Source organism: Chinchilla lanigera, unplaced genomic scaffold, assembly GCF_000276665.1.
Source record: "Chinchilla lanigera isolate Chin_1 unplaced genomic scaffold, ChiLan1.0 scaffold00054, whole genome shotgun sequence".
Taxonomy (NCBI): Eukaryota; Metazoa; Chordata; class Mammalia; order Rodentia; family Chinchillidae; genus Chinchilla; species Chinchilla lanigera.
In genome coordinates, this window is record NW_004955455.1 from 1,097,234 (window position 1) to 1,106,247 (window position 9,014).

A 9,014-nucleotide genomic window follows, 5' to 3' on the forward strand; every position below is an offset into this window, starting at 1 on the left:
TCCGGCCTGGCGCGCCGGAATTGACGCCTGACAGCGGAAATGGCGAGAGGTTGCCATGGTAGCGCCGACGGACTTGCGTTACAGCAGACATTTGAGATAGGAAAAATGAAAAGTGGGCCTGCAAAGCTGCGCGTAGCCGGGGAGCGATTTCCCAGCCCTATCGGCCTCCGTTCTGCGCCTGTTTTGTACTGCAGTGTCCATCCTGTGATGACTGTTAAAGAAGTACTTGAGCCACCTCGGCCTAAGGAGACTCCTTTGCCAGGATGAAATTCTAAATCCGTGAAATAGGCATGTGGAGCTAGCTACTGAAATGGTTGTGAGGGATAACCGGGAGAGTAGAGAGCCTGACACATGGCGACCAAATGAGACTGTGTGTCCAGTATCTTCGGGTACTGTGTGTTAGTATAAGCACAGGCGTTGGAGCAGAGCAGTAGCCTTTTTGCGGGGACGGCGAGGAAAGAATGGGAAAACTCTTAGAGTTCCCAAGTGTTCTCTCCAAGAAACATTTTCACTATCTTCCTTTCCCACGATTATGTAAATAAATTTATCTACTGATGTAATTAAAATGTCCTGAGTGTCTACATTGTAGGCCTGAGGGATAAAAGGAACAACATAGAGACTGGCCCTCCCAGGGAAGCTTTCAATGGCCCTGGGACTCTCCGTAGAAATTAAAGAGCAGATTGGTGCTGGAGTTGTGATCTTAACTCTGCCATGTACAAGTGGAGGACCTGGGCCAAGGTGTTACATCTTTCTGAGCCTGTTTTCTCTTCTGTAAAACGGTAGAGGATACAATATGATGAAACGTGGGCCATGAAGATGGTAGACAGCACACAGTAGGTGCTTAGGATGTGTTGGTAATTTTCACTCTTTTTTCTCTGTGTGCTTCTTTCTCCTCCATGTGATGAAAAAATCCAAGAGGAACTTGTGTACAAAGCTCTGGACTTGGAATATTCCCTCCAATGACTGTTATGAATTAAACATGTATGTGAAGCCAGTTAAACATGGGGTTTTTAGGAATGGAAAGTATGACTTAAGGGTCTCTACATCCCCAGTGACATGTGGAGTACTCAGGAAAGAAATTAGAGCCTGGGGTTTAGCATAACAGAAATCCAAGGCCAGGATAGAAAGTCTAATAGAGTACAAGGTCTGCCAGGGAGCAGGGTGAAGGAAACAAAGGAAAAAAATAGTGCTTTGGGCCTGGACCTGAAACTATATATATTTATGTTTACAGTCCAGAGCCAAAAATACAGTATAAGGAAGCTTGGCTCTTCTGTCATTATGCTTACAGTTTACCAGACTTTATGACGCTGCAGTTACTTTGATCATGAGGGGCTAATGCTAGTGGAGTTTGCGGCACCAAACGCCCCTTACCATGTGCTTTTGTAGAAGGGAACTTTGCAGACTGCCATGCAGTGATTAAGAGTGCAGGATCTGATCAAGTGAGCAGAGTGCAAATTGTCAGGAAGAGGACAAAGTAAAGTCATGCAACTTCATTGGATGCCCCGAGAAGATCACTGCGTCACTCCTGTGACATGCCTGCCAGAGATGCATAACCTGAATCTAATTAGGAGGATTTACCAAGCAAAACTAAATAAAGGCACATTCTACAGCACAACTGGCTTGGAATCTTCAAAAGTATCAAGGTCATGAACATCAAAGGAAGACCTACAACTATTCCTGACTGAAGAAGACTACAGAGACATAACAACTAACTGGTAGTGCACGGTTCTGCCATGCATTTTTTTTGCAATAAATAAAATTTTTGGAACCAGACACAGTAGTGCAAGCCTATAATCCTAACTGATAAAGAGGCTGAGCTAGGAGGATTGTAACTTGAAGGTCAGCCTGGGCAATTTAGCAAGACCCTGTCTCAAAATAAAACTTTAGAGGGTTAGGGGATGTAGATCAGTGCTATAGCACTTGCCTAACATGCACAAAAATAAAAATAAACCAGAAAATTATCAGAACAGATGAAAAAATTTAAATGAGGTCTGGGAACCCATGATAGTGATGTGTCTGGCTAATTTCTTTATTTTAATGGTTGTCTGTTGGTTACATCAGAGACTCTGCTTATTTGTTGGAAATACCAAGGTATTTGGAGGTGGTAGGGCTTCAAACAGGCAACTTAATCTCACATGATTGAAGGAAAAAATATTTCTCCATTTACTTATAACTTTTATGTGTGTTTTTAAGTGAATGCTCTAGAATGAAAATTTCAAGGATCTAAATCTTATTTTGCTGCTTCTAGATGTTTGACCTGGGGCAGGTTGCTTCACCTTACTGTATCTCAGGTAAAATGGGGATATTAGCAGCACTGCTCTAAAAGAGTTGTTTGCAAAACACCCCACAGTATGTACACAAAATAGTGATAATTAATGCATGGAAAGTTCTTGATATGGTAAGAGATCAGTGGGTTTAGTATTTTGTAATATTGTTCATTTTATCTGATCAGTGAGTTTTCTAGGTTCATTGCCCAACCTGTGGAAAAACAAGGAGAAAAAAAAAACCAAAGGTCTAGATTTAGGGTTTCATAGCCATCCTGATCTTTCATCACTTCTCAGAAAAACACTTGCCTTGGAGACTTCCAGGCCCACGTCTGGATTTCCGATGAGATACTGACACCTATGGCCTCCCCACGAGGGGCCGCCAAGCAAGCAGACTCTGGCAAGAGTCTGGTGGGGCCTCTGACACTGATTGGCCCTTACCTGTCCTTCCAGAGAGGGAGTAAAGGGGGAGGTTCAGGTAGAGGGGAAAGTCCAGGTCCACATAGTAAGTTTAAGGACAGAGCCAAGTCTACAACCCAGAACTCAGACTTTAGGCTGGTGTTCTCTTTGCAACAGGATGTATAGGGTCTCACATCATGACTATTTATCTGGTTGAGCTAATACTTATAGAGAGGCTTTCATGTTTCCAGGATCACATAGTCAAACTCTTCTGCATGCATCATCTTTTTAATTCTTCAACCTTCTAAGATGGTTTCCATTACCAGCCCACTGTCCACATTCCTAACCACTGCCTGATGAAGCCTATGGCATGCAGCAGTTTCTACATTTCCTCTAAAGATTTGGGGGAGAGAAGGAGAACCTTTGCTCAGTTTCAACTTTAAATAGGTTGGTGCCATAGAAACAATCCTTAAGTCACATTTCAAAGCTGATATATTTAATGTCTATCACATGTACTTTTTCTAGGACAGTGACATTATGCAGTTGCACATGGCTCATTCTTATTTTGAATTTTGTTACAAAAATATATATGGTGTCCTAAACTTGGCAGAATTAAAAATCCAGATCAGCTGGGATTAGCAAATCTAATTCCCTTCTAAATGTTTCTTACAGATGGTTTCTACTTTATCTTTAAGAACTTGTGAAGACTCTGTCCTTATATAGAAAGCTGGATGTGAGCTTCCACAGACTTTGGTGCTGTCTGTAAAGCAGCACACAGGTACAATTAGGAGGCACAGCTGCATTTATTCATTCATTAACTTGCTAACAAATATTGACTAAGTACCTATGTATTATCTAGTACAGCATAAAAATGAACCTCAAACTTAGCATCTTGAAACAGCAATAAATATCTTCCATAACTTCTTCAGATAACAGTTGGAGAGAGGCTTTTCTGGGTAGTTCTAACGCAGGGTTTACACGGCGTTGCAGTCATATGGAGGTTTGACCAGGACTGGATGATTCACTTCCAAGGTGTTTGAGCACCAAGCCGGTGCTGGTCAGGGGCAGGCCTTGGTTTCCTGCCATGTGAACCTCCTGTGAACGTAGGGCTGCTGAGCATCCTGATGATACAGTGGCTGACTTCCTTCAGAATGAGTGACCCAAGAGCAGCAAGGAAGAACTCACAAGGTCTTTTATGACTGAGTCTCAGAATCACAGAAGTATCATTTCCGGAATATCTTATTGGTTACAACCTACTTGCCAAATTTAGCAAATAAAAATCTAGGATGCCCAGTTAAATGGGGATTTCACGTAAAATGAACAATATTACAAAATTACTCATTGTCTTATATGACATTCAGATTAAATATATTGCATATTTAAGCTGGCACTCTTCCCTATCGAGTGTGGGAAGGAACAATAGGACTTCCAATACTGTGGAAATCATGGGTACCAGGAGGCAAGATTCACTGGGGCCATCGTGGAAGCTCACTCTAGGAGCCCCTGAACTCCTACATGCAGACTTCTTTCTGCCTAATAAATATTTCTAGCTTCTCACTGACATGTCATGCAATTCTTTCTGTTACAAAAATAACAGATGGAAATAAGTGAATCCACAACCTATGCTATGAGTAGGGTGAGTCGAGGTTTCATTTCCTCTTTGGGGGAATCTCTACAGGCCCTGTTCAGTGATGTGGGCAGCCCAGCCACTAGAGGTAAAAGAAGAAGCCTCTGGATGATAGAAATCCTGGCCTACATTTGAATAGAGAACCACTTACCTCACTCTAAGTTCACCAACAAACTTAGAAATTTAACAATATAAGGTTCTCAGTCACCCAGATATGGGCAGCTTGGTTAAGCAGAAAGGAGCGGAACACAGGCCTGAGACTGGATATCCTTTGCTACCCAGTTAGTGGTGACTATGTGCTTCCTGTGTTCATAGTTTTCTCAAATGTCCATCCCTTACCTTGGAGAGGCAGTAATGTACCTTTGGATAGACTTAAAGAAGATACTTTTAAAATGGAAATTTGCTAAGACCTTTGGAGGAACTGATGGCTCAGGCAGGGTGGCAGCCGGTAACGAGAATGTAGATTTGTACGTTTGGCACATGTGCAGCAGAGCTCTGTGGCCACCAACCATGACGCTAGCTAGCCAGCCACTGACAGGATAAAGGTACATCCTGATGAGAGGACATGGATAGCCTGCCACAACCCATATCTTCTTTCAGAATAGTACTAGTAGTAATCATAGTCATCATTTATCAAGGCTCCATCACGGGGGCTCTAAGCCTTCAAGCTTCATTCAACTGGATCATATGTTTGCATATCTCACTCATTTCTGAGTCACTGCATGAGATCAGTACAGTTCTTACCCATTTATCCCTGTCTTATAAGAAGGAAACCTGAAGTTAGAAAGGTGGATTCATTTGCCCAGGGCTATGCAGTTAGTAACTGGTTTAACCCAGTATATGACACCCGTTTTCTCTGACTCCAAAGCTGACTGTATATAATAATAGCAGCCAAGTGAAGGACACAGCACAGTGTTTTCGTGTATGGCAATTTAAAGAAACAGAATAGGTGATGCATGATGTCCAAGCTAGACCATGGATGGGCCAGGACACAAGTGATCGTTAATTCATTGCCCCAACACATCCCCAAGAAAGGCTCTGGAAGCTTCTGGCTTCACAGTGTGATCAAGCTAATATGTATGCTTTACTCCTCAGCAATGCTACTTCTCATTGTAGGGAGACACACTCAGATTGTTGCCCAGAAGGGCATGTACGGTAATAGCCACCATAGCTTTGCTGGTGAGGAAGCAACTAAAAATGAACGAAGGATGCAGCAAAGTGGGTTGCTCCAAAAAGGTTTGATCTAGAATACCTTCTTGCACGGCATGTGTTCACATGAAAACCCCTATAGTGCAATTTGCTAAAGTACATTTTAGGATAACCTCTCAAAGTGGGATATTTTATGACTCTTTGAGGGAGACAAACCCAGGATCTCACACATGCTACGCAAAAACTACCACTGAGCCACATCCTCAGCATAAGATCATATTAAATATGGTCATCTCTTTGTGTTGATGGGGGAGTTGGTTCCAGGATCCTGCAAAATCAGCAGATGTTCAAGTCCCTTATACCACATGGTGTAGTATTTGCATAGAACCTACACATATCCTCCTGGGTATTTTAAATAATCTTTAAGTGACTTACAATACAATACCTAATACCATGGAAATTCTATGTAAACAGCTGTTACACTGTATTAGAGACTACTGAATGACAAAAAAAATCCACATTTAATAAAGATGCAATTTTTTGAGAGTTTTTATCATCTCAGTTGAAACTGCAGATGTCGGGGCCATAGAAGTAGAGGGCTTCACGGAGGGTATTTTTGTGTATGGACATTTTAGGAAAAGCATAGAGGTCTGGAAGCACTAGGGCGGGAAGGAAATGCTGAGAGTATGAACAAAGGGGACCTCCTGTGCTCCTGCTATAAATTCTTCTGAGTGCTTAACATCTGATAATGTATTCATGCAGTGCTCTTAATCAAAACTCTGCAGATGGAATCAGTGAAGAGCAAATGAGTTGTTTTTTTTTTTCCCAGAAGACAAGACCCAGTTCCACTGCATGGGAGAGAGAAACAGAATCTGTTCCTTTCTCCTCACAAGACTTTTTGTTTTTAATATTCTCCCTGGTACTTCTGTGAATATCCAGTGTCTTCATGGAAGGGCTTCTCACAAAACTTGTGAACTCCTGGAACCAGTCATAAATCTGGAGGGCAGGGTAGTGAGATGTACAACTACCACCAGGTTTTCAAAGGGGGCAAGCGCCACACTTGGTAAACTGAGCAGGAGACTGACAAATAATCACACAGTGAGTGAACGGAAAAGGTCTCACACTCCCAAAAGTCTGGTTACCATCCTACAGCAGTCTCACAAGGGGTGACAAGAGCTGCCCTGCCTGGGTGCATCACATCCTAGGTACCTCTGCTAGTGTTGCCTGCTAGCCATCTCCATTAAACCCAGGAGGGTTTAACACCCCGCTTTACAGATGAAGACACAGGGCCCTAGGCCTTTCAGCTGGGAGGTCAGCCTGGTTCGAAAACCCCTGTCCTGAAGCACTGTAAGTCTCTACTTTCCCAAAATCTCATGCGTTATCGGGAGCTATAAAGGCATAAGGCAAGACTGTGGATAAACACCTTAATGCTTACACAGAAATACAAAGCTCTTCTGGGCCTAGTTGATTCCTTAGCAGGTGAGGCCTGTGCAGTAAAGAGTTAACTCAGCACGACTGGACATTTCAAAGAAAGAACTAGCTCTGGACACTTTCCTGAGCTTTAAGCCCTTAGTGATCTTCCTGGACAGAAGGGTTTGGATAGCTTCAGGCCCAGGGCCTCACCAGGCGATATCTAATAATGTGATCATGATAAGAGCTTGGGGCCACGCTGTAACATACTGGCCCCCAGAGGGACTGGTGACTAAGGTTAGTCATGTGTCTACTCCAGGCCTGTGCGACTGAGTGCTAGTAAAAATCATAAACCTCAAGGCTTAGTTGAGCTCGTCTTACAATTCTACATTCGTGTTGTCATAGATTCTTGCAGGGAGGACCAAGCAGGTGGCCTGTAAGACTCCACTAGCTGACAACTTTAGCCAAGTCTTTTGGACTCTGCTCTATGTTCCTTTCTCCTTTGCCAATTTTGATTTGTATCCCTTCACTGCATATGCCATAACCGTGAACCTAACGGCTCTTGAGATAGTTTGGAGACATCCATGAGGACAAAGGTCAGGTGTACTCTTGAGCCTTAATGCAGGACCTGCTTCCAATGAGTAACACAATGTTTTTCCCTACCCACCCCCTCACTCTCTCAAACACTGTTATTGACCTCAAAAACCAGGTGCATCAGCCGGGTATGGTGGCACAAGCCTGTAATCCCAGCACTCTGGGAGGCTGACGCAAGATTACAAATTCAAGCCCAGAGTGAGTGACCTAGTGAGACCCTGTCTCAAAATAAAGGACAGAGGATGTCACTGAGTATGAAGGCCCTGGGTTCAACCCCTAGTACTACAAAACAGACCCAAAAAAACCAGGTGCGTAATGAAAGCAAGGATGCCCTGGCTGTCCCTGGCCCTGAATAAACGAGATGAAAAAATAAAACTCTTGGGATCATTGCAGAGGGACAGAGGATCAACAAACTCCCAGGTCCTTAACCTGTTATTCATTAAAAGCATGATCTGTGTTAACCTCTGAGGCTGTCTGGGAATTAAGGGCTTGTTATGGTTTAGATCTAGCAAGTCCCTCAAAGCCTCCCATGTTCAGACATTGGGATTTTGGAAAGCGATTGGATCATGGGGGCACTCAACTCACCAGTGGGTTCATAGCCGAATGTGTCTGTTTAGAAGAGGGACCACTGGGGGTGTGACCGGAAGGGTGCATCTCCATCTGGCTCCTTCCTTTTCTCTTCTTCTTCCTGGCCACCATGACTTGAGGGGCTTCACTCTATCAGACCCTTCCACCATGCCCTTCCTGCCTTGCAGCCAGCTGACTATGGACTAATCCTCTAAAACCGTGAGACAAAAAAAACCTCTCCTCCTTTAGGTTGAGGGTGTCACGTATTTTGTCCCAGTGATAGAACTGCTTTTGAAAAAACAAAAACCCAGTAACACTTCACCAAGCGCTTAATGGGTAACTAAAACCTGGATAAAGCTTGACATTACTGCCTTTATTTTGTGTGTCTTTTATCCTCAAAGTTTTGGGTCAGATCCCTGCTCAGCCATGTTACTCACTTAAGGCATATCTGTATAAAAACAGATAACATAAAGGGGTTTTTTTAGCCCTAAATTTACATAACCTACCTCATCCTCCTTCAAGACCGAGAACACTCAGATAAAAAGCTTATAAACATGCAACTAGAGGTTTTATCCCTTGGAATGGGTACCTAGAAGGTTCTAGTCATTTCCCCTAAAACTGCAGGCACCTTGGATTCCAGCAGAGCCTCCGAAACACTCAGACTCCCCTCCTTTAAGGCAGGAGCAATTGCCTCTTGGGAATGAGATGTCCCCTCAAGTCACTAGGGCTTCTGCAAAACTGGAACTGAAATAATGGTCAATCAGACCAGAGGCCAACAGCGCCCCATAAAACCGGTCTCTCTCCTTTATTAATGGGCCAGCTTGACCTTGTCAGAGCTGAGGCTCCGTTAGCTCAAACTGAAGTTCCTTCCCATCTTCTCTCACTTTCCAGTGAAAGCTTTGCCTGTAAGTGTGTGCTGTTGCTTCAGTTCTAATTTCTGTTAGCTCTGGAGCAAGGACCCACACAAACCAGGGACATTCTTCAGTTCTGGGTCCTAGCAAATC